The 26,497-nt window shown below is 45.5% G+C and overlaps 1 protein-coding gene across 1 annotated transcript in view; it reads right to left on the bottom strand.

The window, feature by feature from the left end:
- The window catches only part of KCNH5 (potassium voltage-gated channel subfamily H member 5), a 231,592-nt gene that overhangs the window by 1,353 nt on the left and 203,742 nt on the right, over positions 1-26,497 (bottom strand). The gene's annotated exons all lie outside the window — the stretch shown is intronic.

Here is a 26,497-nt window from a genome sequence, read left to right as displayed (position 1 = left end):
TCAGTATACAGCAGCAGTGATCTTGTCACAGCTTGGGAGTATCAAGTTAGAGGAAGGTGCGTTGACATTTGTTGATCAGTATTATGATAATCACACAGCTTCCTGAGCAAGTCATTTGACAAACCTTCTGGTAGCAGTTGCAAAGGCCACTGAACCCGTTGCAGTTAATGCGAGGGATATAGGACAAACAGAACTTACTTACATCCAATCTTATGCGTGTTTACTGGAAGTAAGTGCCACTGACATTGATGAAGCGTGTAAGCAAATGTGCAAAGGAGCCTTAAATTACAATGCCTACATTCCCAAAGCTAGCTTTACGATTTCACTCCGCTCCTAGTTTGCATCTTTTTGCATCTTCACTTGGAGAGAAGCAATTACGATAATTTTCAGCATAAGCTACCTTGAGTGCCATTTTTTGGTAGAAAGGCAGGGGACAGATCAAATCAATTGATCAATATGAACATACTGGAGATACCAACTCACTATGGCTTTTAAATGTGTTCAGAAATAACCTAATTACATATCAGGTGAAGCAGTATCTGACATCCTTTAAAAAATGGATAATCTCTTGATTGGTCAAGGGAAGACACTGAGACTTTGGCCACAACTAGACCTAAGTTTTCTCCTGGGATCATCCAGGGTTTGCCCCTGCCTGAGCACTGGATCCCCTGTGTGTCACCTAGATGAACAGGTTTGACCCCTGGACGATCCAGGGATAAACCTTAGGTCTAGCTATGGCCTTTGAGTTGAGAGGTTAGGGAATATGGACAGACCACGAACCACTTGGGGGTCTTTCTCTCTAGGCCTTGAGGGTCTGGGCTTCCAAACCATGGGAGGAAGGGTCATGGCTCAGTGGTAGAGAACATTCTTTGAATGCAGAAGGGCCCAAGTTCAATCCCCACCATCTGCAGGTAAAACAGAACTGAGAAAGACCCTCACCATACCCATGACCTCACGGAAAGCCAGTACCAGACAGAGAGAAGATGGACCAATCATCTCATTCCATTCAAGCCAGCTTCACATATTCCATAACAAGTCTCACCACTGTTATGCAAGGGATCTATCACCCCACTGTGGTGGAAGGAGCTATAGTGCTTGTGATCAGCTTGTGGGCTTGCTCTTCGGGCATCTGGTTGGCCCCTGTGAGAACTGAATGCCAGACTAGATGGACCCTTGCCTTGATCCAGCATGGCTCTTCTCGTGATTTACTAGCCACACAGCCATCTTCATGGCTAAGGCTGAGTAGCGATGGATGAATCAATCGGTTTCAATTTCCCTGTTTCTCATTTCCCCCCAATCTTAAATTTAGTTCATCCCAGACTTTGAAAACTTTCCCAACCTTAAGTTTGGTTCATCCTAAAATTTGAGAGGGTTTTTTTTTTGTGTGTGTGTATAAGTTCACATATTCACTCCTCCTAATTCACACTTTTCTGTACAAATTTCTCCCCCAAATATATGCATTTCTGCATGCATTTCATGATTGGAGAATTACATTGTCAACATTCAGAGAAGTGCGAATTTTGAAGGATAGCTGAGTTTCGGTTGGCAGTTCAAGAAGCGTGAACTGGAAAAGCGGACCAAACGGATTTCACCCCATCCCCAAAGGGCAGCAGGCTGATGCTTGGTCCTATTTTTGTTTTTCATCCCTGTGTCCAGTATAGGATTTCTATTATCCACAGTTTTAGGTTTGCTCACAGAAGAAGATTCTACAGAAGGCTGTTAATTGTCAAGGTCAGCCACCTGGACTTTGGCAGGGCATTTAGTGGGGTGACTTGATTGCCAATTATTGGCTTAATTGATTGTACAGATAAATCTGTTGTATGTATATATATATATATATATATATATATATATATATATATATATATATGTCCAGTGCATGAATGTACTTCTTCTTCTCTCCTGTATATGCTGTTACACTGTGAGTATTGTGTTATGTGCCACGTATGCTGTAAATATATTTTTATCAAACTAAGTTAAGCCTCAGTAAATGTTATTGAAGAACTCAAGTGTTCTGTAGTTTCTGGTTATCTTCGCTGTCTTTGGCTGTGTCTCCGCACACTAAAATCTTCCAGCTGTCTTCTCTCTAACAAGAGAAACTTAGCTACCTCGACACACTGGATATACCCAGCGGTTGGGGTGTCCATCCTCTGCCCAGGACGTATGCTGGTCACTACACCTCATAGGTCCCTGTCCTCTTTTACACTAAACAATTAAACGTTACTGTTGGTTCAATCAAGCTGCAGCCAGTTTTCACCTAGCACCCCACAGCAGGTGAGAGTGGTTTGGACGACATTGCACAGGTAACGACAGGGGCCGATTTAGCACCCTGACCGTTAATCTAGAAAGTCAACTCAGAGAGCAAAGCGCCCCTTGTCTTCATTAAAAGAACACACAAAGCCTTTCAAATACAGCAAAGTCATGGCTGCAGACCCGGAGTTAACGCAGCTGCTTACGATAATTTAGAAACTCAATGTGTTTATTAGCATCTAGTTGAAACAGCAAGGGGATTGAAAAAACAACAACCAGCCCAATGCTTTTATCTCCCTACCATGACCCAAATACAGAGATTGTAGATCTTCGTTTAAGAGCTGCGCTTTCCTTCATTTGGCTGCTGTATTCCGCAGCGCAAGCTGCAGGGGACAGCAAATAAAAAATTTAATTATATGTTACCCCCCCTGCTCCTACTTCCAGCTGATGCTCTGAGCGCTTTACAAAACATAATAATACACTCAGCAGTCCCGGTGGTTACAAGAAAATAAAATGAAGACTCATTCAAATATTAAAGCCATTTTTTTAAAAAGAGAAAGAGAGGGTCAGTAGGAAAGGGGAAAAAATATTAGAGAAGAACCAGAACTACAATGGAGATTTATGCATGCTTGTATTCCTACAGATTGTCTTAGATTCTCATGGATAGTTTTAAAGAAAAATCAAATGGAAGTTTGGTTTTATTAACAGGTATGTCCATGCTACTAGCCAAGAACTAGGGTGACCATATGAAAAGGAGGACAGGGCTCCTGTATCTTTAACAGTTGTATTAAAAAAGGAATTTCAGCAGGTGTCATTTGTATATATGGGGAACCTGGTGAAATTCCCTCTTCATCACAACAGTTGAAGCTGCAGGTGCCCTGCCCGCTTTTAAATCTGGTCACTCTAGTATAGCTCCTGCACCTTTAACTGTTGTGCTGAAGATGGAACTTCACCAGGTGCTGTATGTTTTCAAATGACACCTGCTGAAATTCCCTTTTCTATGCAACTGTTAAAGATACAGGAACCCTGTCCTCCTTTTCATAGGGTCACCCTAAGTTTACCTCTGATTATCAGATGTGGGGAACGAACAAAAGGGAATGGAGTATGGTTACACTACTCCAGAAGGGTAACTGTGTGTTAGTCTGTGGTTTCTTATTTATTTATTTAAAAAAATAAAATTAAAGTCAGGGGGTGGCTGCCTGGACATAGTTATTAGCAGATGGGTGAACCCCCGAATCCTGTCCACACTCTGCTTGCCGGACTCCTTAAGCAAGCCGCCAGACGGTCCATGAGCGCCTGGCAAGAACTCGCATCTTTCTTTTTTTTAGTCCATGAGCTGTGATTTGTGCAAATTCGCGTCTGGGAATATTTACAGAAATCGCAATTTGAACAAAATTGTGGCCATCCATAGCACAATTTGCATAAAAATGCCGGTGTAAAGGGTCATTTATGGCTTCAGCGCAGCGCAGGTTGTGCGATTTACGGCTACTGATTTGCATCAATCGCGTTGTCCATAAATGTTCCCAGCTGTGAATTTACGCAAATCCCGCTTTGCAAAATCAGGGTTTCCACGCACAAAAGCAGGAAGACATGAGGTTGACCCACTTGGCATGTGCCAAGTCAAACCAGCTCAGAGATCCACAAGCTGACATCCGGGGGGGGGGGGCAAGCTGGCAAACCCTTGGCAATCTCCACACCAAAGTGGATTTCTCACACATCCCTATTTATTACAGATGTTCATTTTATCATTTGTAGTTTAGAGGAGAAGCTGTTGACTGCCTGATTGTCTCTCACTCCTTCCATTGTTATCTCTTACTGTGCCCCCCTGTAAGGTGGGTCAAAGTTACCCCTCCCGTATTACCGAAGGGAGGGCTGAGTCAGAGAAAAGGTGGCTTTTGCCTAAAGGAAGTTCATATTATAGGTGAGATTCAAACCAGGAACATCTGGTTTGTAGCTCAGTCCTTTGGGCACTACAACATATTATTCTGCTTTATCAGAGGAACTTCTTGAGAAAGGAAAGGCTTCAGTTAGCTGGGTTTCTTGAATCTTTCATTGTGTTGCATTTCCAGATTCTGAGCCTAGCAATTGCAGCTGGGCAGCCATCTGTCAGGGATGCTTTAAGGAAGATTCCTGCAATGAGCACGGGGTTGGATTCGATGTCCTTAGAGGACCCTTCCAACTCTACTATTCTCTGATTCTCTGATTCTAGGTTCAACGGTTGAAGAACCCCAACGTGGTCAGCACAGACAGGGCTCAGGGAAAAGGCAAGGTGTCAAGAGTCCGGGTCATAGGTAAGAAGGTTCTAAGGCAACAGGGAGAAGGACCACAGGAGGGTCAGAGGTCAGTCCAGGTAACATGGTCCCAAGGCAACACAGCAGACAAAGAAGAGGTAGAAGAACGGCCATAGTTCAGCCCAGGAGTACTCAATTAGGAATGAGTCACAGGAAGCTGGGTTCAGGAAGATCTAGTCAATATTGTTTCCAGCAACTCTCTCAGACTTTCACTGCTGTTTTTATGCAGAGGCTGTCAGAGCGTCGCCTCAACCTCAGCTGTGAGCTTTTAGTAGGGATGTCATGGGAATTCAAACAGGGGGGTGGAGTCCATCGGAGTCCCTGCCCCCCACTTTGCATCCCAGATCTCGCTTGCTGAGCCACCGGCCACTTGCTGAACCTATCTGTGAACACTGACGCGGTCTTTGAGTACCTGGTGGCACCCCGTCCTTCTAGCAAGCTGCCGTTTTGCACAGAAACGGCCCGCTTCCAAAAGACACCTGTAATATTGTGTAAATGGCCCCTTTATGGCTGCCATTTACACAACATTAATTTCCAGGAATATTGGAGCCGCCATTTCTGCGCAAAATGGCAGTTCACTAGGAGAGCAGCCACACGGCATTTGCCGGGCGCTTGCTGGGCTGTATCAGTGTGGCCCACATGGGTGAGCAAGACTCAGCAAGCAGGACCGATGGAGGTGACTCCATCCATCCCTACCTGTTAGAGACTGCAGCTGAAAAGGCCCCTCCTTGTCAGTCAGGAGGCCTCTGGCTCAGAGTTCTGAGTTCCTGGTTTTTCAGGCAGTGGATCTGCCTAGGGGGGTTTCTCTGCCTCCACCTCTGAGGCAGACTCCTTGTCCTTCCCAGGTGATGCCCTCGTGTTAGACAGTCCTCAGGCCCTGGGCTCCTCCTGGTTTACTAGCAGGCATTGCTGGAGGTAGGTGGTTCCTGGTCTTCCAGCTCTTCCTCCTTAGAGGAGACTGCCAGCAAGGGCATGACCTACACCAAGCAGAATACTGCATTATGAAAGTGATATGAAAGTGGTATTAGGGTGACCATATGGAAAGGAGGACAGGGCTCCTGTATCTTTAACAGTTGCATGGAAAAGGGAATTTCAGCAGGTGTCATTTGTATATATGGAGAACCTGGTGAAATTCCCTCTTCATCACAGCAGTTAAAGCTGCAGGAGCTGTACTAGAGTGACCAGATTTAAAAGAGGGCAGGGCACCTGCAGCTTTAACTGTTGTGATGAAGAGGAAATTTCCCCAGGTTCCCCTTATATACAAATGACACCTGCTGAAATTTCCTTTTCAATACAACTGTTAAAGATACAGGAGCCCTGTCCTCCTTTTCATATGGTCACCCTAGTGGTATATAAAAGGCAGGAGCCACACTACTGCTTTATAGCGGTATTGAGGTGCGCTGACAACTGTTGGGGCCCATTGACACATATCATATACCGCTTTCATATCGTTTTCATACTGCTATATCCAGCTTGGTGTGGCTCTTGCCTTTTATATACTGCTTTCCTAGTGCAATATCCTGCTTGGTGTAGATTAGGCCATAGTTACCCCTAGTAGCTGATGTTCCTCTTTTTCAACACTACTAGGGAAAATTAGCCACTAGTAACAACAATGATTGTGCGGGAAATCCAACCAGCCAAAACCTTCCTCCTTCTCAGTTTGAGGAAAATCTTCTATACAATAAAGGAGGAGGAGGAGGAGGAATGCTTTAGGGTGGATTCCTGCACTGAACAGGGGGTTGGACTCGATGGTCTTTTAGGCCCCTTCCAACTCTACTATTCTAGGATTTTATGAGGAGAGCCAAGCTATTTTCCTTGGGTTTTTTTAATTTATTTTATCCCTCATTCCAATAAAATTATGCTCAAAGCCATTCACAGTAAAAACAAAACATCAGTACAATAATATATATATATATATATATATATATATATATATATATATATATATATCCTATTACAAATATTTCATAAATCATAAAATTTATCTCCACATTGCCTAGCTCGTAAAGTGGCAACATTTCAATTAATCTTCCATGAAAGTATCAAAAACAACTGATAATCCATCAAGATACTTTGTATCTTGGCTCTAATTTGAGGGGGAAATGCAAAGCAAATTCTTGCTTGCAGAAAACAGCAGCAACAACCCTGAATTCATTCTTCTCCATCCCCACCCAACATTCTCAGTTATACATCCTTTTAGAAATAGAGGTTTTAGTTAGAAAGAAAGGTTTAAGTATATAGGAAGTTGACGCAAACCTTATTGGCTGAAAATTTATTATTATTATTATTATTAATATTATTATTATTATTATTTATTTATTTATATAGCACCATCAATGTACATGGTGCTGTACAGAGCAAAACAATAAATAGCAAAACCCTGCCGCATAGGCTTACATTCTAATAAAATCATAATAAAACAATAAGGAGGGGAAGAGAATGCACCAAACAGGCACAGGGTAGAGTAAAACTAACAATATAAAAGTCAAAACAAAGTCAAGTTTTAAAAGCTTTAGGAAAAAGAAAAGTTTTTAGCTGAGCTTTAAAAGCTGCGATTGAACTTGTAGTTCTCAAATGTTCTGGAAGAGCGTTCCAGGCGTAAGGGGCAGCAGAAGAAAATGGACGAAGCCGAGCAAGGGAAGTAGAGACCCTTGGGCAGGTGAGAAACGTGGCATTAGAGGAGCGAAGAGCACGAGCGGGGCAATAGTGTGAGATGAGAGAGGAAAGATAGGAAGGAGCTAGACAGTGAAAAGCTTTGTAGGTCAACAGGGGAAGTTTATATTGGATTCTGAAGTGAACTGGAAGCCAATGAAGAGATTTCAGAAGTGGAGTAACATGGTCAGAGCGGCGAGCCAAGAAGATGATCTTAGCAGCAGAGTGGTGAACAGAAACCAACGGACTGATGTGAGAAGAAGGAAGGCCAGTGAGAAGAAGGTTGCAGTAGTCCAACCGAGAAATAACCAGTGCATGAACAAGAGTCTTGGCAGAAGAGACAGACAAAAATGAGCGAATCCTGGCAATATTATACAGGAAAAAACGACAGGATTTAGCTACTGTCTCAATATGAGGAATAAAGGAGAGCGAGGAATCAAATATAAAGCCAAGCAAGGCTTATGTGGGTTTAAAAAAAAAAAAAAAAAGCTCGCGTCAAAGATACATTTCAAAAGCAAACTTTGAAAACGTTTGAAATTTTTGTAAAAAACCCCCAAAACATTTCATCTCAAATGGAGACCCAACACCAGATCTACACCAAGCGGGATATAACACTTTGAAAGTGGTTTGAAAGAGGTATCTGTAGGGTGACCATATGAAAACGAGGACAGGGCTCCTGTATCTTTAACAGTTACACAGAAAAGGGAATTTCAGCAGGTGTCATTTGTATATATGGGGAACCTGATGAAATTCCGTCTTCATCACAACACTTAAAGGTGCAGCAGCTATACTAGAGTGACCAGATTTAAAAGCGAGCAGGGCTCCTGCAGTTTTAACTGTTGTGATGAAGAGGAAATTTCACCAGGTTTTCCATATATACAAATGACACCTGCTGAAATTCCCTTTTCTATGTAACTGTTAAAGATACAGGAGCCCTGTCCTCCTCTTCATAGGGTCACCCTAGGTATATGGAATGTGTCAATGGGCCTCAACAGCTGTCAATACTGTTATAAACTGTTATAAAGCAGTAGTGTAGAACCAATGCTGAACCCACAACAGCTGCTGTTCCATGGGAAATCAGACAAGGTTTCCTTACAAGAAGAAAGAAATCCCAATAACAGCTTCCATTTTTCTCCCTTTTGCCTCCTTGAGAATAGCAAGGCCTGCGCATTTCAAAGTGCGGAGACCGGAGTTAAAAGTTAAGGCCCAAAGGAGGAAGATGAGAAAAAAGAACTAAATTAACCGCCGCACGCTGGCCTTCTCGAGGGAAATGGAAGTGCACTCCGTGGCACAGCGAGAGCAATAGTCATTAATGTGAAGAGAATTCACTGCTAGGATTCATTTCTCTGGTGTACGAGGGACTGGGAACACGGTCCCCGTGTTGCAGATTCGTGTTTTAAGATTAAGGATTGCCACCACAATCCCTTTTTGTCAACGCGACTTACGTTTAAGAGGGAAAGGTGGGCGAGAGGGAGGTTGGCCGTGGTGCTAGTGAAGGTTAAGTAAAGGTTAACTGACTGTCAGCCTTGGAAAACTGAGGAGGTCTCTTTTATCTCTAAACCAGGGATGGGGAAGATAGTGGTAATGTGAGATTCTCTGCATCGTTATCGGAGCCTGAATCTTTCTCGCCTCCCTTGAGGGTAATGAAACCTAACTCAGTCCGAACGTTAACCCAAGCCCAGTACTAGTCGCATTTCAAGCTGAGACTGCGCCAGCTGCAACAAATGCAGACTCAAGCAAGTCGCCCAGGAAAGAGGGAAAACAGCCCAGTGTTAAGGCAAGACCCCAAGACGTCAGCACTCTGTGTAGAACAGGCGGGCGGTAGATCGAAAGAATAAGATGCATAAATGAATTCGTAATGAATAAGAGAGGGAGGCAGCACTAGGAGAATGGAATAGAGCATCAACAGTGACTTCATTTCCCCACTCCGTACATGCGATCATAACGTGAGAAGTGTTTTATTGACTCAGCCTGACCAAGATCGGCCCAGTGCTTCCAATACTGGCCAGCTGCCTCAGACCACTGAAGGCCTTCCTCTGCTATTTGCCCCCACACTCCCAGCATTTTTTAGAGGTCTACTACCTTTGTATGGGAGATGGTGTGTGTGTTTCCATTTATTTTTCTCTAGCTGATATACCCAGTGTTGCTCGGGCCACCAGGGATATATATCTGTGAGGTAAACATCTTAAAGTAGTAGGCCGGTGCTAGGCTTGTGAGGTAACATTAAAACGAATTAAATTCATTCCTCTCTCTCTCTCTCTCTCTCTCTCTCCCCCGATGCAGGCCAGGGCAACCTTGAAGGGCCTTGCTAGACGACGGGTTAGCCCGGTGCAAGCTCCGGGCCCGCCCCTGTGCATCCAGATGACGCACCTTTGAAATACGGGGTATTCACCTCACATATTTATGCTCTGCACTACTTTGCAGGGCTGGTGTTAGAGGTGGATAAGCTGGGCACTTACTCCGGGGCGCCCAGGTGAAGGGCGTGCCAAGCTGAGCTTGGGACTCATTATTTGCTGAGCGCGTTGCCTGCAGTGAGTTAGGGCAAAGAAAAGCAGAAAGGGCACAATCCTGTGCATGTTTAAACATGACTGGCTGAGGAATTTTCTGTTAGAGCATGCATAGGATTGCGCCGTAAGTGTCTCTCAGTTCTCTTTAAAGTAGGTTCCTTTTTAAATTTCCGTTTTCATGTCATTTCTTCTAGATATGAATCAGTGTAACACAGCTTGGCTTTGAGGAAACATTGCCAAGTGCTAGAAACACTACGGATATTAGAAACACTATAAATAATAATAGAAGACGGCACCGTAAGCTGACTTGGCAGGGGGTGCGTGGTGAGGGTGTCGCCAAAGGCACTGCTAAGCCGCAGAGCTATTTATATCGCAGGTGCGGCCCTGACGCCCTGCCCCAGCCTAGTAGCATGGTGAGTTTTGCTACCGCTTTTTTGGTGATCTTCCCTTTGTGAAACGGAGAAATTCAAGAAAGACAGCTTTGCTAGGGATGTCACGGGAAGCCAACTGGGTCTGGGAGTCCCAGGCCTTAGCTAGACCTACCAGTCTAGCGGGACGGAGGGGTTCACATGCAGTGCCCGACGACCTCAGAGGGAGAGGCATTGCGCCCGCCATTTTGGGTTTTTTTCTTAAAGGGAAAGATGCGTGTGAGTGCTCGTGCGCAAAAGGTAATGTGTGTGTGTATATATATGTGTGTGTGTGTGTGTACATATATATATATATATATATATATATATATATATATATATATATATATTCCCCGCTCCCCCCACCTCACCCCCAATGGGTGCAGTGCTCCTGAGGAGCTCTGCGCCCCGTGGGTGGGTCCAGGCTCCTCGCAAGGAACCGGGACAAACTGTGACGCCCAGCCACACATTCCACTGTCTTGGGCTCAGCCCGGGACCATGGAAAAAACAGGCTCAAAGGGCAGGGCGAGATCCCAGATTCCGACTGGACATCAGGAAAGACTTCCTGACTGTTAGAGCAGTATGACAATGGAACCAGTTACCTAGGGAGGTTGTGGTCTCTCCCACATTAGAGGCCTTCAAGAGGCAGCTGGACAACCATCTGTCAGCTATGCTTTAGGGTGGATTCCTGCATTGAGCAGGGGATTGGACTTGATGGCCTTATAGGCCCCTTCCAACCCTAATATTCTATGATTCTATGAAAGCAGTATATAAAATGCAGGAGCCACACCAAGCAGAATATAGTGGTGTGAAAGCAGTATATGGTATGTGTCAATGAGCCCCAACGGTTGTCAGTGCACTTCAATACCGCTATAAAGCAGTACCGTATTTCTTCGATTCTAAGACGCCATTGATTGTAAGACGCACACTAATTTCAGTACCGCCAACAGAAAAAAAGCTTTGATTCTAACAAATAATAATAACCCGCGATTGTAAGACGCACCCCGTTTTTAGAGATGTTTATATGGTAAAAAAAAGTGCGTCTTAGAATTGAAGAAATTCAGTAGTGTGGCTCCTGCCTCTTATATACCGCTTTCATAGTGCAATATCCTGCTTGGTGTAGATTAGGCCCTAGTGTTATGTCCTGGTTTTTATTCCACATTATCCAAAATGCCGTAACGGATGTCATTGGCCTCATCTACACCAAGCAGGCTATTGCACTATGAAAGTGGTATATAAAAGGAAGGGGCCACACTACTGCTTTATAGCAGTTTTAAAGTGCACCGACAACCGTTGGGGCCTACTGACACATACCATATACCTCTTTCATAGTGCTTCCATAGTGCAAGATCCTGCTTGGTGTAGATTAGGCCATTGTATGTCCTACGAGCTATAAATGTGCAAGAGGGATGTAGCATCATGTCATAATGATTTGACACAAGGTGTTGATCTGGCTCTAATGTGGATATGCCCTGAGCCACACATATGATGTTCATGGAAATTTCTAGTTCTGAAACTTTACCAAGGCAAAGCTTTATCTTTACAGAGGCAAAGTCAAAGGTCTTAGCTGGGTGTACATTTGTAGGTGGCAAGTTTATTTTCCAGCATTCTGTTGTACACTTTCTCTCCACTGAGCTCAAATAATTAAATGGGATTTTGAAAATAAGGATCAGTTGAGAAACTTCGAGCAAAGAATCCCCCAAACTCCAATTAAAGTTGAAAATCTCATGTTAAAAATGTTTTAGTGTTTTGGTTTCAGCTTCTTCTTTTCTTTCTTTCTTTCTTTCTTGGCAAATGGAACACAGACTTTGTAGGACAAAACTAAGTAATCCTTATTATATAACAGAAACTATAAATAAACAACACCCATCAAAAGTGAGCATGTAGCACTGTTCAAAAGCACTCTGGTTTTTCCAAATGTAGCAACTCTTGGGCATAATATGTTATATAAAATTATTTACAATACGCAGGAAGGAAAACTGACAGAAACTGGATTAAGTAATGATGAGGAGATTTCAAAGCTTCCAGTCAGAGTTGCCGAGGAGAACAGAAACAGGAAAAAAAGGCACAAGTTAACCAAGACTGTTTTGCATAATCTCAAAATCATTTTTGTCACCACCCCATTTTGAATAATTTAACAGGGGGTGTCTGAGAAATGCAAAGTTTGCTGACTTAAGCAATAAGTAGGAGCAAGCGGGATTTCCTAGGTCCTTTCCTTTTTTGGATATTATTATTATTATTATTATTATTATTATTATTATTATATCCTGCCTTTTGTCCAATACTGGGCCTCAAGGCGGCATTACAAAATTTAAAACATATACATTTAAAACGTATAAATAGAAATATACAAAGTTAAAAATATATTAAATATAGGGTGACCCTATGAAAAGGAAGACAGGGCTCCTGTATCTTTAACAGTTGCATAGAAAAGGGAATTTCAGCAGGAGTCATTTGTATATATGGAGAACCTGGTGAAATTCCCTCTTCATCACAACAGTTAAAGCTGCAGGTGCCCTGTCCTCTTTTAAATCTGGTCACTCTAGTATAGCTCCTGCACAGGTTCTCCATATATACAAATGACACCTGCTGAAATTTCCTTTTCTATGCAACTGTTAAAGATACAGGAGCCCTGTCCTCCTTTTCATAGGGTCACCCTATTAAATATATTCCAATATTAAAAAAATAAACATTTAAAATGACAGTTTTAAAAGTCCTTGGCACAGACAGAGGTCCCGATTATTCGCCAAAGGCCTGCCGGAACAAATATAAATGTATTTCTTACATTTATATCCTGCCTTTTTTTCCTAAAAAGAACCTAGGGCGGTGTACATAATCCTCCTCCTCTCCACGTTTATCCTCACAACAACAACCCTGTGAGGTAGGTTGAGCTGAGAGTCTGTGAGTGGCCCAAAGGCACCCAGTGGTAGGGTGACCATATGAAAAGGAGGACAGGGCTCCTGTATCTTTAACAGTTGCGTAGAAAAAGGAATTTCAGCATATTCATTTGTACGTATGGAGAACCTGGTGAAATTCCCTCTTCATCACAACAGTTAAAGCTGAAGGAGCTATACTAGAGTGACCAGATTTTAAAGAGGGCAGGGCTCCTGCAGCTTTAACCGGTGTGATGAAGAGGGAATTTCACCAGGTTCCCCATATATACAAATGACACCTGCTGAAATTTCCTTTTCAATACAACTGTTAAAGATACAGGACCCCTGTCCTCCTTTTCATAGGGTCACCCTAACTGAAGCTAACACCCTGACATGCGCACAAATTAGGCCGAACACTAAGCGAGTCCTGCCTGTTTTGTGTTTACCTACTACGGGTCATCTGCACCAAGCAGGATATTGCACTCTAAAAGTGGTATGTAAAAGGCAGGAGCCACACTAGTGCTTTATAGCAGTATTGAAGTTCACTGCAAGATCTACACACTGCTTTATAGTGGTACTGAATTGCATTGACAACTGTTGGGGCCCATGAGACATCTACACCAAGCAGGATATAACACTATGAATACGGTATGAAAGTGGTATATGGTTTGTCTCAAGGGGCCCAACAGTTGTCAGTGCAGTTCAATACCGCTATAAAGCAGTAGTGTGGCTCCTGCCTTTTATATACCGCTTTCATAGTGCAATATCCTGCTTGGTGTAGATGAGCCCTGTACCAGTCCTCCCCAGCCTGGTGCCTTCCAGATTATTGGACTGCAACCCCCAGAATCCTCCAGCCAGCTATCCTGACTGGAGGATTCTGGGAGTTGCAGTCCAACAATCTGGAGAGCATCAGGTTGGGGAATGCACTACTACATCATTGTACTTCTGCAAATGTGAACCTGCAAAGTGGCTTTTAAATGCTACCACTGCTATTTCTAAAACAAACACACGGAAATTATCCTTGGTGGTCGTAAGGTAAGGGCTGCAATGAGGGATGGGTGAGGAGTTACTTTCAGTTTGGTTTTGATAAGAATTTACCGAAAATTCGGGAAGTTCTCCATATTCAGGACATAAAGAACTGAAGATTAAAATCTTCTGAATAGTGTCCGTCCAGCACCAGGGCTGTGCTTTGATCTTAAAAGCTGGGGCGGGGATCCCTGTTTATTTAGTAGGGCTCTGCACTGCCTCAGCCCGAATCTCCAAATCCGAGCCAAGGCGGGCCGATTCGTCCTGTCTTGACCTGAATACACGGCAGTACCTTGGGGATGCCTCTGGCCGATTTGGTGCAGTGGTGGGAAAGCCAATGCAAAGCCAAACATGAGTTCATTGGACTCCCCTCCCTCCCTGCTCACCCCCTGGACCTGGACCCACTTCAGATTCGGTTCCAAAGCGAGGCGGCCCAGCCCCGAAGCAGCCCAAGCCGAATCAGGGTTGTTTCAGAGCTGAGTCGGTGGGCCCTAATATTTTGCCGTGTTAGGGTTGAATTAGGGTTGCCCAATTTCTTTTGTTGGGAGGGGGCATTCTGGACCTCTCCATGCTGGAAACAGCTGTACCTATTAGATTTGGGCAGTGCAGAGGGGTGAACATTTCAGTTCAGTTCATTTTTATAAGCGTGTACCAATGTTAACAACATTCTTCATATTTGGAAGAAGAAAGAATTTGAGGTTTCACCGATTTAGTCGCAGGAGCAAGCACAACTGGTAGAGATGCCAACCCTAGCCCCAACAAATGGCAAAGGACAAGTGCCGTGGGCTCTTTGAATTCCAGCTCCTTGCCACTCAGCTTCATGCAAAAGCCTTCATCTTCGCTCATTTCATTAATTGGAAGCCTTGGAAGGGTACATGGGTGGCCCAAAGCGATGCTTCTTTATTGCTCTTAAACCCCGTGTGTTTTTTCTCAGGCGGTTTGACTCGGATTTGCAATTCAGCCTTTAAAACAAACTATCCTGCCGGTGTTTAAATTGCCCTCCCAATAAATCCAGCATAATTCGCCTTGTCCTACAAGGCACATTCTGCCATTAAAACAGTGCCATTAAATTACACTGGGATTCGCGGGGCAGGAGGGCGAAGAGAGCCTCGCTCCTGCTTATGCCGCGAAAGTGATTGATGACTGTACAATTAGTTAATCTCCAGAATCGGAACGCTTTGCTGAAACACCTGCTGTCTTTCACGTTGGCAATTTTACAGGAAAAGAAGACTTTCAGCAGGGTGGCCCACCTCCGGCTGCTTGAAAGAAATGCCAAATAACGTCTCATTCATATCTTCATCGATCTCCACTTCACAAATATTGAAGCACGCAAAGGAAGGGGTGGAGGAAATGCCTTCTAAATGGTCACATGTAAAATAAAATAAAATATGGCCACATAAGGAAACTGTAAATGTATCGGTACCTCCTAAGCTATTACAGTATTGACTTTTGGGAGGTACAGAGGTTTGCAACAGAAATTCCACATAGGGCAAAAGGATTGCAAAGCAAGAGAGAAGGTGTATCAAAAGGGAATTAAACTCCTACCATTCCGGCAGGTAGAGTAACATAGGAAGCAGTCTGATACTGAGACAGACCCTTGTGCAGGGCCGGCGCCAGACTATATTGTGCCCTAGGCAGGCGCGTTCTGAAGCTGCCCCCCCACCCGCTCGCTCGCTCACTGCTCCCCCACCCGCCCGCTCGCCTGCCCACTCTCTCCCGCTCCCGGCTTTGAAGCCAGGACGCTGGGGTTGGGGGGCCGGAGCTCGTCGCGGGCGAGAGCCGGGCCGGAGTGAGGCGCAGCAGCGATGACGCAGGGTGGGGACGCCGCCGCCGCAGGCTGGCCCATCGACCCCCTCACAGCCGCAGCTGCCTCCGGGATGTGAGGAGCCACCGCCACTGCCGCTGAGGGGCCGCCGAGGTCGCCCCCCACCCGGCTGCCCCTGCTGCTGCTGCTCCCCCCCGCGGCTCGGTCAGCTCCAACCCCAACATCCTGGCTTCGAAGGAGCCAGGACGCTGGGGTTGGGCAGAGGCTGGGGTGGCGGCTTTAGAACAGCACACCCGGAAGCCGCTCTAGGAGAGCAGCTTCCGGGTATGCTGTTTGGCGCCCCCGTTTGGTTGGCGCTCTAGGCGGCCGCCTGAGTTGCCTCTATGGCAGCACTGGGCCTGCCCTTGTGTCCAGTCCTGTTGACACTGACCGCAAGAGATGCTCCGGGATTTCAGACAGGGGTCCCTCCCAGGCCTACCTGCAGATGCCAGGATCGAACCTGGGACAGGAGGCACAGCCGACAAGTGTGGGAACTGCAGGAAATGGGACTACTTAATGTAACCCTGTGACCCCCATTCACACATTCGTATAATACATGAAGTGGGTCAAGAGAACCCGCTCCTGTTTCATGACTGTGGACAGCTTGCAAAGCCATGAATTGAATCTGGTTGAGTCTAGACTGAGGCCTTAGCTAGACCTACCTGTTAGCCTGCGACGGAGGAGAGAAGATCTCGTGTTGTGTTTAATGCGAGATCCCTCCTCAGTTTACACACAACGTGTGAAGATCCCCAAAGAAGGAGCGGCGTTGTGCCTGCCATTTTTATTTTTAAAGGGCCAGCAGCGCACAAACGCTCATACACAAAAGGTAAGTACTTTTTAAAATTTAAATTACTTTCCCCACTCCCCCCACCCTACCCCCAATGAGAGGTAGGGTGAGGAGTGCTGCACCCCGTGCACGGGTCCCAGCTCCTCGTGAGGAATCGTGTGGAGCCGGGTCAACCAGCCACATGTTCCTCGGTCTCAAGCTCAGCCCAAGAACATGGAAAAACCGGGCCCAAAGGGGAGGGCGAGATCCCGGGGCAAGGGAGGGATCATCCCTCCCTGATCCTGGGATCTCCTGTGCGTCATGTGGATGCACAAGGATGATCCCGGGGTTCACCCCAGGATAAAGCCCCATCTAGGTATGGCCTGAGTTCCACCGGACAGAAGGGGCAAGCTTTGAAAGTGTAAATAACAACTTAAGTACACCCCTGCTGGATCAGACTGAGGAAAAAGGAAAGAAACCTCTCGTGCAAGCACTGAGTCATTACTGACTCTTGGAGGGACGCCAGCTTTCGTTGACGTTTTCTTGGCAGGCCTTATAGCGGGGTGGTTTGCCGTTGCCTTCCCCGGCCGTGATTACCTTTCCCCCAGCTAACTGGGTACTCATTTTACCGACCCTGGGAGGATGGAAGGCTGAGTCGACCCAAGCCGGCTGCCTGAAACCAGTCTCCGCTGAGATCGAACTCAGGCCGTGGGGAGAGTTTCAGCTGCAGAAACTGCTGCAGAAACTGCTGCTTTACTGCTCTATTCAGCATTCTGTTTACACTGTGTCCTACCAGCTGGCCACGAGAAATCCAGAAGCAGGACCAGAGTACAGCAGCAGTTCCTCAACAACTGGTGTATATAGGCTTACTGCCTCTGATACTGCCTCTTATACTGGAGGTAGCACTTAGCCATCAGGACTAGTAGGCACTTTTAGCCTTCTCCTCCAGGAATTTATCCTTCTCTCTTTCAAAGCCATCCAAATTGGTGGCCATCACCACACCTTGTGGTAGTGAGTTCCATAGTTTAACTATGCGCTACGGCTATTATTATTACTAGGTAGTACTCAAACGGGCATATAAGTATTTGGACAGTTTCTGATAAGTAAGATGGTTTGTCCCAGACTTATCCTGTCAGGCAGAGCAATAGAAGTGTAAAAAAAATAAAAAGAAAAGAAGAAAAGTCTGATTTTTCACATACCGTGCAAAGTCCTTCACCACGTATATCACAGCACTACCAGACTCCCTCCTTGAAATCTAGCCAGCTCTTGAAGGCTGGTTTAACTCAATTATACAAAGACGGCTTCCTTGACTTTCCCTATCTAATGTTTTCAGAAAATGTGATGCACAAAATGTTTCCCTTAGGATCCAATTATACTTCAGTCATAAAAGCACATTGTTCTGGAAGGTCATTGTTTGTTTCTTACCATTTTTTCAGACTGACATTTGTATTATAGCCCACATTACTTCTGATGGATGCTCAAACATTGAAGGGCCCAGTTGTTTGAAGTTTGCTCCCAAGAATCCCACTGATCCAAACTGCCTTGCCTGCTAGGTCAGAGTTTTGGATCTCCTAGCTCAGAAACATGAGTCTTGCCAGGTTGTAATGTGCAGCTCAAATACAACTGAGGCCTTAGCTAGGCCTACCTGCTATCCCATGACAGAGGAGGGAAGATCTTGTGTTGTGTTAAATGCGAGATCCCTCTTCTGTTTACATGTGACGCACAATGACCTCAGAAGGAAAGGCGTCGCGCCCGCCATTTAAAAATTTTCTTAAAGGACCAGCAGTGCATGAACGCTCGTGCACAAAAGGTAAGTCCTTTTTAAAATTTAAATTACTTTCCCCGCTCCCTCCACCCTACCCGATGGGCACAGCGCTCCTGAGGAATGCTGCGCCCCGTGCACGGAGCTGGGTCAACCCACGGCAACCGGCCACACGTTCCACGGTCTTGGGCTCAGCCCAGGACCGCGGAAAAAGCAGGCCCAAAGGGGAGGGCGATATCCCAGGGCAAGGGAGGGATCATCCCTCCCTGATCCCGGGATCCCCTGTGCTTCATGTGGACACACAGGGACGATCCTGGGGTTCACCCTGGGATTTCGCCCCATCTAGCTATGGCCTGTGTGTTACTCCCTGAAATTTCTTCTCCGGCTCGGAGTAGAAAACTAGTGCTTACCCAAATTGTTCATCTCAAACTCTTCTAGCAATTCTGGAGGCGGAAGTGAAAGAGGAAACATTCTTCTCTTTTTCAGAAGAGATACAAATGTGAAAATTTGGCGGAGACAGGAGGAGGTCGTTTTTAAAATAGCAATAAAGGAATGGTTTGACTCAGAGACGGGAAACTTCTAGGGGTCAGTGGACTACATTGCCCCAGCCCCAACCCCACCAGGGGTCACAAGCTGTCACCCACTGCTGCCCCCACTGAATTTGTAGGCAAAATTTAGCAGCATGGTGGCAGGACACCCCCACCTTGTTTGATTTATTTATTTATTTATTTATTTATTTATTTATTTATTTATTTATTTTGCCACCACAACAGGAGTGAGTGAGAGGCACAACAAAGGCCAGAGGGGTGCATGTTGTCCAGCCCTTGTTTAAAAGCAATATTTCTAGGTCACTTCAAGTAGCACTGTTGCATCCAATTGGGCTAGCATATCCTCCCAAGAGTGTGGGCCACCACTAGAATGCCACTAGTTCAGTTCCACATCTGGCATTATGGGAGGACACGGCAGCTGGCTGGTTGCAGGTTGTTGCTGCTCCCGGTCACTTCAAACAGTTGGGAAATGTTCCATTGAGAGCCAGTACGGTGCAGCGGTTAGAGTGTTGGACTGGGACTCAGAGCATCTGGGTTCTCAGCTATGAAGCTCACTGGGTGACTTTGGGCCCATCTTACCCTGATTTGCATCGCAGGATAAAAAAAAAATTGGAGTGGTGAAGGGCTATGTATGTAAACCATCTTGGATTCCTTACAAGAGGGGTAAAGGCAGGATATAAATGCAATAATAAATAAAAATAAATAAAAGCAAGGAGGAATAGAATCATAGAATCACAGAATAGTAGAGTTGGAAGGGGCCTATAAGGCCATCAAGTCCAACCCCCTGCTCAATGCAGGAATCCACCCTAAAGCATCCCCGACAGATGCTTGTCCAGCTGCCTCTTGAAGGCCTCTAGTGTGGGAGAGCCCACAACCTCCCTAGGTAACTGATTCCATTGTCGCACTGCTCTAACAGTCAGGAAGTTTTTCCTGATGTCCAGCTGGAATCACGTTGCCATGCAGCCTAAGACAGACCCTCTATGTTCTAGTTACCCTCAGCACTGAGGTGTACAAAATTATGCATGGTGTGGAGAATGTGGAGAGGGAGTCATTTTTCTCCCTCTCGCAAAATACTAGAACCCAGTGGGGTCATCCCATGAAGGTGATTGGTGGGAGGTTCAGGACAGACAAAATGAAGGACTTCTTCACACACAGCGCATGGAATCCGCTACCACAAGATGTAGTGATGGCGACCGAATTGGGTGGCTTGAAAAGGGAATTAGTCAAATTCCTGGAGGAGAAGGCTGTCAATGGCTACTAGTCCCGATCCCTCTGTGCTACGTCCAGCGTCAGAGGCAGTATGCCTCTATGATCACCAGTTGCTGGGGAACATGGACGGAAGGCTAGGGATGTTGCAGGCACCCAACTCAGTCTAGGAGTCCAACAGACTCCCCCCACATCCTTAGTTCTGGTCACCACACCAAAAAAGGGATATTACAGAGCTAGAAAAAGTGCAGAAAAGGGCAACTAAAATGATGAAGGGGCTGGAGCATCTCCCCTATGAGGGAAGGTTACATCAAATGGGATTGCTTAGCTTGGAAAAAAGGAGGCTAAGGGGAGACATGATAGAGGTGTACAAAATTATGCACGGTGTGGAGAATGTGGATAGGGAGACATTTTTCTCCCTCTCTCAAAATACTAGAACCTGGGGTCATCCCATGAAGCTGATTGGTAGGAGATCCAGGGCAAATAAAAGGAAGGACTTCTTCACACAGTGCATAGTTAAATTATGGAACTCACTACCACAAGATGTGGTGATAGCCAACAATTTGGATGGCTTTAAAAGGGGGTTGGATAAATTCCCGAAGGCAAAAGCTATCAATGGCTACTAGCCCTGATGGTTGGGTGCTATCTCCAGTATTCAAGGCAGTAAGCCTGCATACACCAGTTACTGGGGAACATGGGTGGGAGGATGCTGTTGCACCATGTCCTGCTTGTTCATCCCTGGCCGATGGCTAGTTGGCCACTGTGTGAACAGAGTGCTGGACTAGATGGACCCTTGGTCTGATCCAGCATGGCTCTTCTTATGTTCTCATGGCATGCTACCTGTCCTCATGGCTTATAAACTCTGCTGTTCCTTTCTTTCTAATCGAAGGGCTCATTTTAAAACATGCTAATCATGCAGACATTTCTCCTAATCCATAGCCAACTGCTGTAACCATTCCCTGTTGTACAACGATGGCGCAGGTGAATATTATTTAATGGTGAACACTGTTACTGTTCCACTAGACGGGTCTTCCTTCTCCAGGCAAAAGCACATTGCTAACAGAAGCTGCAACCCGCCCCCCTACCTTTGCAAATGTTTACACTTTTGCATGCCCGCCCCAACCTGAATGTGAAACATGTGCAGAGAATAGATCTATTTTTAGTCCAAATCCTGGATACTAGTAGGGATACACAAATCAGAAGAAATCAAGCTCCATCACCAGAGTTGGGTGCAAGCTGAGCTAGTGGATAATTTATCCTTGATTTATCTGTTCACCCAAATGGCACTGGTACAAGGAGTCTGTAAACGTAACATTTAATCAAATGGAAACCTTTTAGTGAATCAAGAACTCCCTTTCAACTATTTTTCTGGGCGATGGCTTTCACATAAATTGGTAGCAATTATTGAAATTCTCACTGTGTGAGGCACAGCACATGACAAGGCCTTTTCCTGTTCTTAACATTTCTTTACTTAGCGCCTGGGATGGCCAATTTCTTCAACGCTGAAGGCTACATTGGAGATCTCTCACAAGGCAGAAGGCTGCAGCTGAAGGCAGATCTCCAAGAGCTGGAGCTTGTTAAAGTAAAATGTTAGAAATGCTGCATTTCAATCAGATTATTATTATTATTATTATTATTATTATTATTTATATAGCACCATCAATGTACATGGTGCTGTACAGAGTAAAACAGTAAATAGCAAGACCCTGCCGCATAGGCTTACATTCTAATAAAATCATAGTAAAGCAATAAGGAGGGGAAGAGAAAGCAAACAGGCACAGGGTAGGGTAAACAGGCACTGGGTAGGGTAAAACTAACAGTATAAAGTCAGAACAAAATCAAGTTTTAAAAGCTTTAGGAAAAAGAAAAGTTTTTAGCTGAGCTTTAAAAGCTGCGATTGAACTTGTAGTTCTCAAATGTTCTGGAAGAGCGTTCCAGGCATAAGGGGCAGCAGAAGAAAATGGACGAAGCCGAGCAAGGGAAGGAGAGACCCTTGGGCAGGTGAGAAACATGGCATCAGAGCAGCGAAGAGCACGAGCGGGGCAATAGTGTGAGATGAGAGAGGAAAGATAGGAAGGAGCTAGACCGTGAAAAGCTTTGTAGGTCAACAGGAGAAGTTTATATTGGATTCTGAAGTGAATTGGAAGCTAATGAAGAGATTTCAGAAGTGGAGTAACATGGTCAGAGCGGCAAGCCAAGAAGATGATCTTAGCAGCAGAGTGGTGAACAGAAACCAATGGACTGATGTGAGAAGAAGGAAGGCCAGTGAGAAGAAGGTTGCAGTAGTCCAACCGAGAAATAACCAATGCATGAACCAGAGTCTTGGCAGAAGAGACAGACAAAAATGATCGAATCCTGGCAATATTATACAGGAAAAAACTACAGGATTTAGCTACTGTCTCAATATGAGGAATAAAGGAGAGCGAGGAGATCTCAACTATTTCAAAAAGCAGCACAATGTAATGAATTTAGAGTTGCTAATAGTTGATGGGGCTGTTCAAAACACCAGCCGAATTATGTTACTATATCTACATCTGTCTGGAAATTAAGGAAGTGTCCCTATGGAAGACTTGCCACTTTAGTTACACATAATATTTTGGGGATGTGATAAGAACGTAAGAAGAGCCATGCTGGATCAGACCAAGGGTCCATCTAGTCCAGCACTCAGTTCACACAGTGGCCAAACAGCTGTCGACCAGGGAACCCTCAAAGAGGACACAGCTGCAACAGCACCCTTCCACCCATGTTCCCCAACAACTGGTGTATACAAGTTTGCTGCCAATGATACTGGAGGTAGCACCTAGCCATCAGGACTAGTAGCAATTGGTAGCCTTCTCCTCCATGAATTTATCCAACCCCCTTTTAAAGCCATCCACATTGGTGGCCATCACCACATCTTGTGGCAGTGAATGCCATAGTTTAACTATGTGCAGTGTGAAGAAGTCCTTCCTTTTGTCTTTCCTGAATCTCACATCAATCAGCAGCTGTATACAATTGTTTAAGAAGGTCTTTATGCAGCAATCCTATGCTACGGTATAGGCTTCCCTATGAAGGTACTAAGGAACATGGGTAGGAGGCTGTTACATCTGTGTCTTCTCCAATTGGAGTACTCCAATCAAAACATGCATACAAAAGTGTGCATATTATGGGAAATAATATTCAAAAAATGCATTATATTAGGAAAAATGCATATATTAGGAGAAATGTACACAAAATAATTTTCGTGTGAATTTTAAAGAAATTCAAAGTTCAGGATGGACCAAACTTAAGATTAGAAAAAAGAGAAACTAAGGCCGTTGCTAGACCAGGGTTTAGCCTGGGGTGAACCTCTGTGCGTCCAGATGACACACAGGGGATCCCAGGGTCAGGCAGGGGTAACCCTCACTTGCCCCGGGGGTATTTGGCTACAGTTGTAGCCCGGTATTTCCTGCGGTCTTGGGCTGAGCCCAAGACTGCGATCGTGTAGACCATTCCAGCGCCTTTCTTGGCTACCGTAATTACTCGCAAGTAGCCGGGAAAAGCGGCGGACAGGGCGCAGCGCTCTGCAGGAGCGCTGTGGCCATCAGGGAAGGGCAGGGAGATCAGAGCCAGTGGGGAGGTCGGGGCGGGGGGGGTAGCGGGGAGAACATTAAAAAAAAGACTTACCATTGCCGCTGGTGCGCTCCTGTGCACCCGGCCCTTTAAGATACAAACAAAATGGCGGACGCAACAGGGCTTACCTGCAGCCCGTCGCGTCTGATGTGTGGATTGGAGCAACAGCCCGCACTACTAGCGCAGGCTGGCCCCTCCTCACCACTGGATTATCAGGTAGGTCTAGCAACGGCCTAAGAGAAACCAACACTGACCAGTTTGTCCATCTCTACTGGGGACTTCCGCTACTTATTGGCACATGCAGAATTTATCATTAGCCAGCAGAGAAGGGGGGCATGGATTAAATACAGTTTATTATTAAATCTGTATTTAATAATAAATATAGAATTTCTGTAAACCGCCCAGAGAGCCCTGGCTATGGGAGCGGTATATAAGTTTAATAAATAAATAAATCGGCCTATGTGATAATAGCCACAGGGGCTGTCTATATGTTGCCTTTGCCCTGAGGTCGCTCCAAATCCACACTGCATCAGTTTTATGACGCAGCCTCTGATTGGGAGCCACTCTGGGGCAAGGAGCAGAAAACCCAGGGGTTTAACCCAACTTTTCCTGCCCGCGGCTCTTTACCATCTGTGCTTGCTCAGGCGCTGCTCCAGGGGTCATTCCCAGGCAGATGGTGACCTGCCATTAGTTGCTGAAAGCCACAGCAGGGTCTGTCTTAGCATCTCCACCCTAAAAACTCCCTTGAAGTTTGGCAGTAGGGTATCCGATGTTTTTCCCTACCTACCCAAACCCCCTGGCTGGAATGATGTTAGGACTACAGTCAACACTTGTTTTTGCTCTTCCTTCTGTTTCACAGAGGCCTTTGCTAGACCTACACGATATCCCAGGATGGAGGAGGGGTGATCTTGTGTTGTCAATAACACGAGATCCCACCCTCGTTTACACGTAAGGCGAGGCGACTCAGGAAGAAAGCCGTCACACCCGCCAGTTTTTTTAAAAAAAACTTTTAAAGGGGACAATGCGCTCGAATGCTCGTGCGCGAAGGTAAGGTTTTTTAAAAAAAAAAATTAAATTGATTTTCTCGCTCCCCCCACCCTGCCCCCGATGGGCACAGTGCTCCTGGGGAGCGCTGCGCCCCATGCGCTGCTCCCAGGTCCTCGTGAGTAATCACGCGGAGCCAGGAAGAGCCGCGAAAACGGGCCACACTCTCGCGGTCTTGGGCTCAGACCGCAGGAAATAGCGGGCTTGAAGGGGTAGGTATTATCCCGGGGCCAGGGAGGGATGATCCCTCTCTGAGCCCAGGATCCCCTGTGCGTCATCTGTGCGTCATCAGCCCGGGATAACCCCTGGTCTAGCAAAGGCTTGTGTCTCGACTCAAGGTAACTCTTGGTTGTTTCTGATGTTCATGTATGAAATTTGGGAGGGGGAGGGCCCAGCAAGGCTAATGACCACCGGAAAGTCCACGCTGCCTCGTTCCGTCTGGATAACTTGCAGCCACCCCGCACCAGCGAAACCATGGGGTTTGGCGAAGGAGTGGCCCCAAATTGACTCCTATCAATTAGACCCCAAGTCTCATGGATTTTTCAGAACTATGAAATCTCCTGTTGGTAAAGGAGCTGAATATACAGTAATGCATGCCACATTCACGTTTTTTCACCTCTTCAAATTGCACCGTGTGCTTTGCAAAACAAACACGCCATGTGTACCTTCCCCTGTGGATGTTTTTTACAGATTATTATTACAATATTTGGTGATCTTTTGTACCTACAGATGTCTTACCCAGTGATAACGAAGGGCTATAGAGAAAGGAAATCCATTCCAGTCATAAAAGCATCGGAATTAATGCTCCATAAATCTATTCATCACAGTTATGAGATTTGCTCATGCAGAGAACATTTATATGATCTTCATTAATCTGGTTTTAAAAACACCCACATAAAAAAGAACTTTCCCCCCTCAGCTGTATAGAAATGAAAGCATCTCCTAACCCAATCCTAAAGGCATATTTTTAAATAGCTAATTCATGTTTCTCAGTTTTTGGGTGGGTGGGGGCTAATTGATAGGGAGATTTTCTGCTTGATGCTAAAGCGTGTTCAGAGGAGGGCAACCAGGATGATCAGGGGTCTGGAAACAAAGACCTATTAAGAGAGACTGAAAGAACTGGGCATGTTTAGCCTGGAGAAGAGAAGATTGAGGGGTGACAGGATAACACTCTTCAAATACTTAAAAGGTTGTCACACAGAGGAGGGCCAGGATCTCTTCTCGATCCTCCCAGAGTGCAGGACACGGAATAACGGGCTCAAGTTACAGGAAGCCAGATTCCGGCTGGACTTCAGGAAAAACTTCCTGACTGTTAGAGCAGTACGACAATGGAACCAGTGACCTAGGGAGGTTGTGGGCTCCCCCACACTAGAGGCCTTCAAGAGGCAGCTGGACAACTATCTGTCAGGTATGCTTTAGGGTGGATTCCTGCACTGAGCAGGGGGTTGGACTCGATGGCCTTATAGGCACCTTCCACCTCTAAAATTCTATGATTCTATGAAATTAGGAAGGAGCTCTTTTTGACGGTATTGAAGTCCTTGACCTTTGGATATGCTACTCAGTCCCTTTCTCTCAGCTTCAGAGATTTCATTAGAAACTGCCCACACACTTTTGAAACCTATCTTCGTAATCCTAAAATCTAGAAACTTGTTTTTCATAGAAGAAGAAGAAGAAGAAGAAGAAGAAGAAGAAGAAGAAGAAGAAGAAGAAGAAGAAGAAATAATCTTATCTAATACCAAGTCAGACAACCATTTTATACAGAGATCCCCA

This window comes from Elgaria multicarinata, chromosome 2, assembly GCF_023053635.1.
Source record: "Elgaria multicarinata webbii isolate HBS135686 ecotype San Diego chromosome 2, rElgMul1.1.pri, whole genome shotgun sequence".
Lineage (NCBI taxonomy): Eukaryota > Metazoa > Chordata > Lepidosauria > Squamata > Anguidae > Elgaria > Elgaria multicarinata.
The sequence above is the reverse complement of the archived record's forward strand: the minus strand, read 5'-3'. Positions and strand labels throughout refer to the sequence as shown.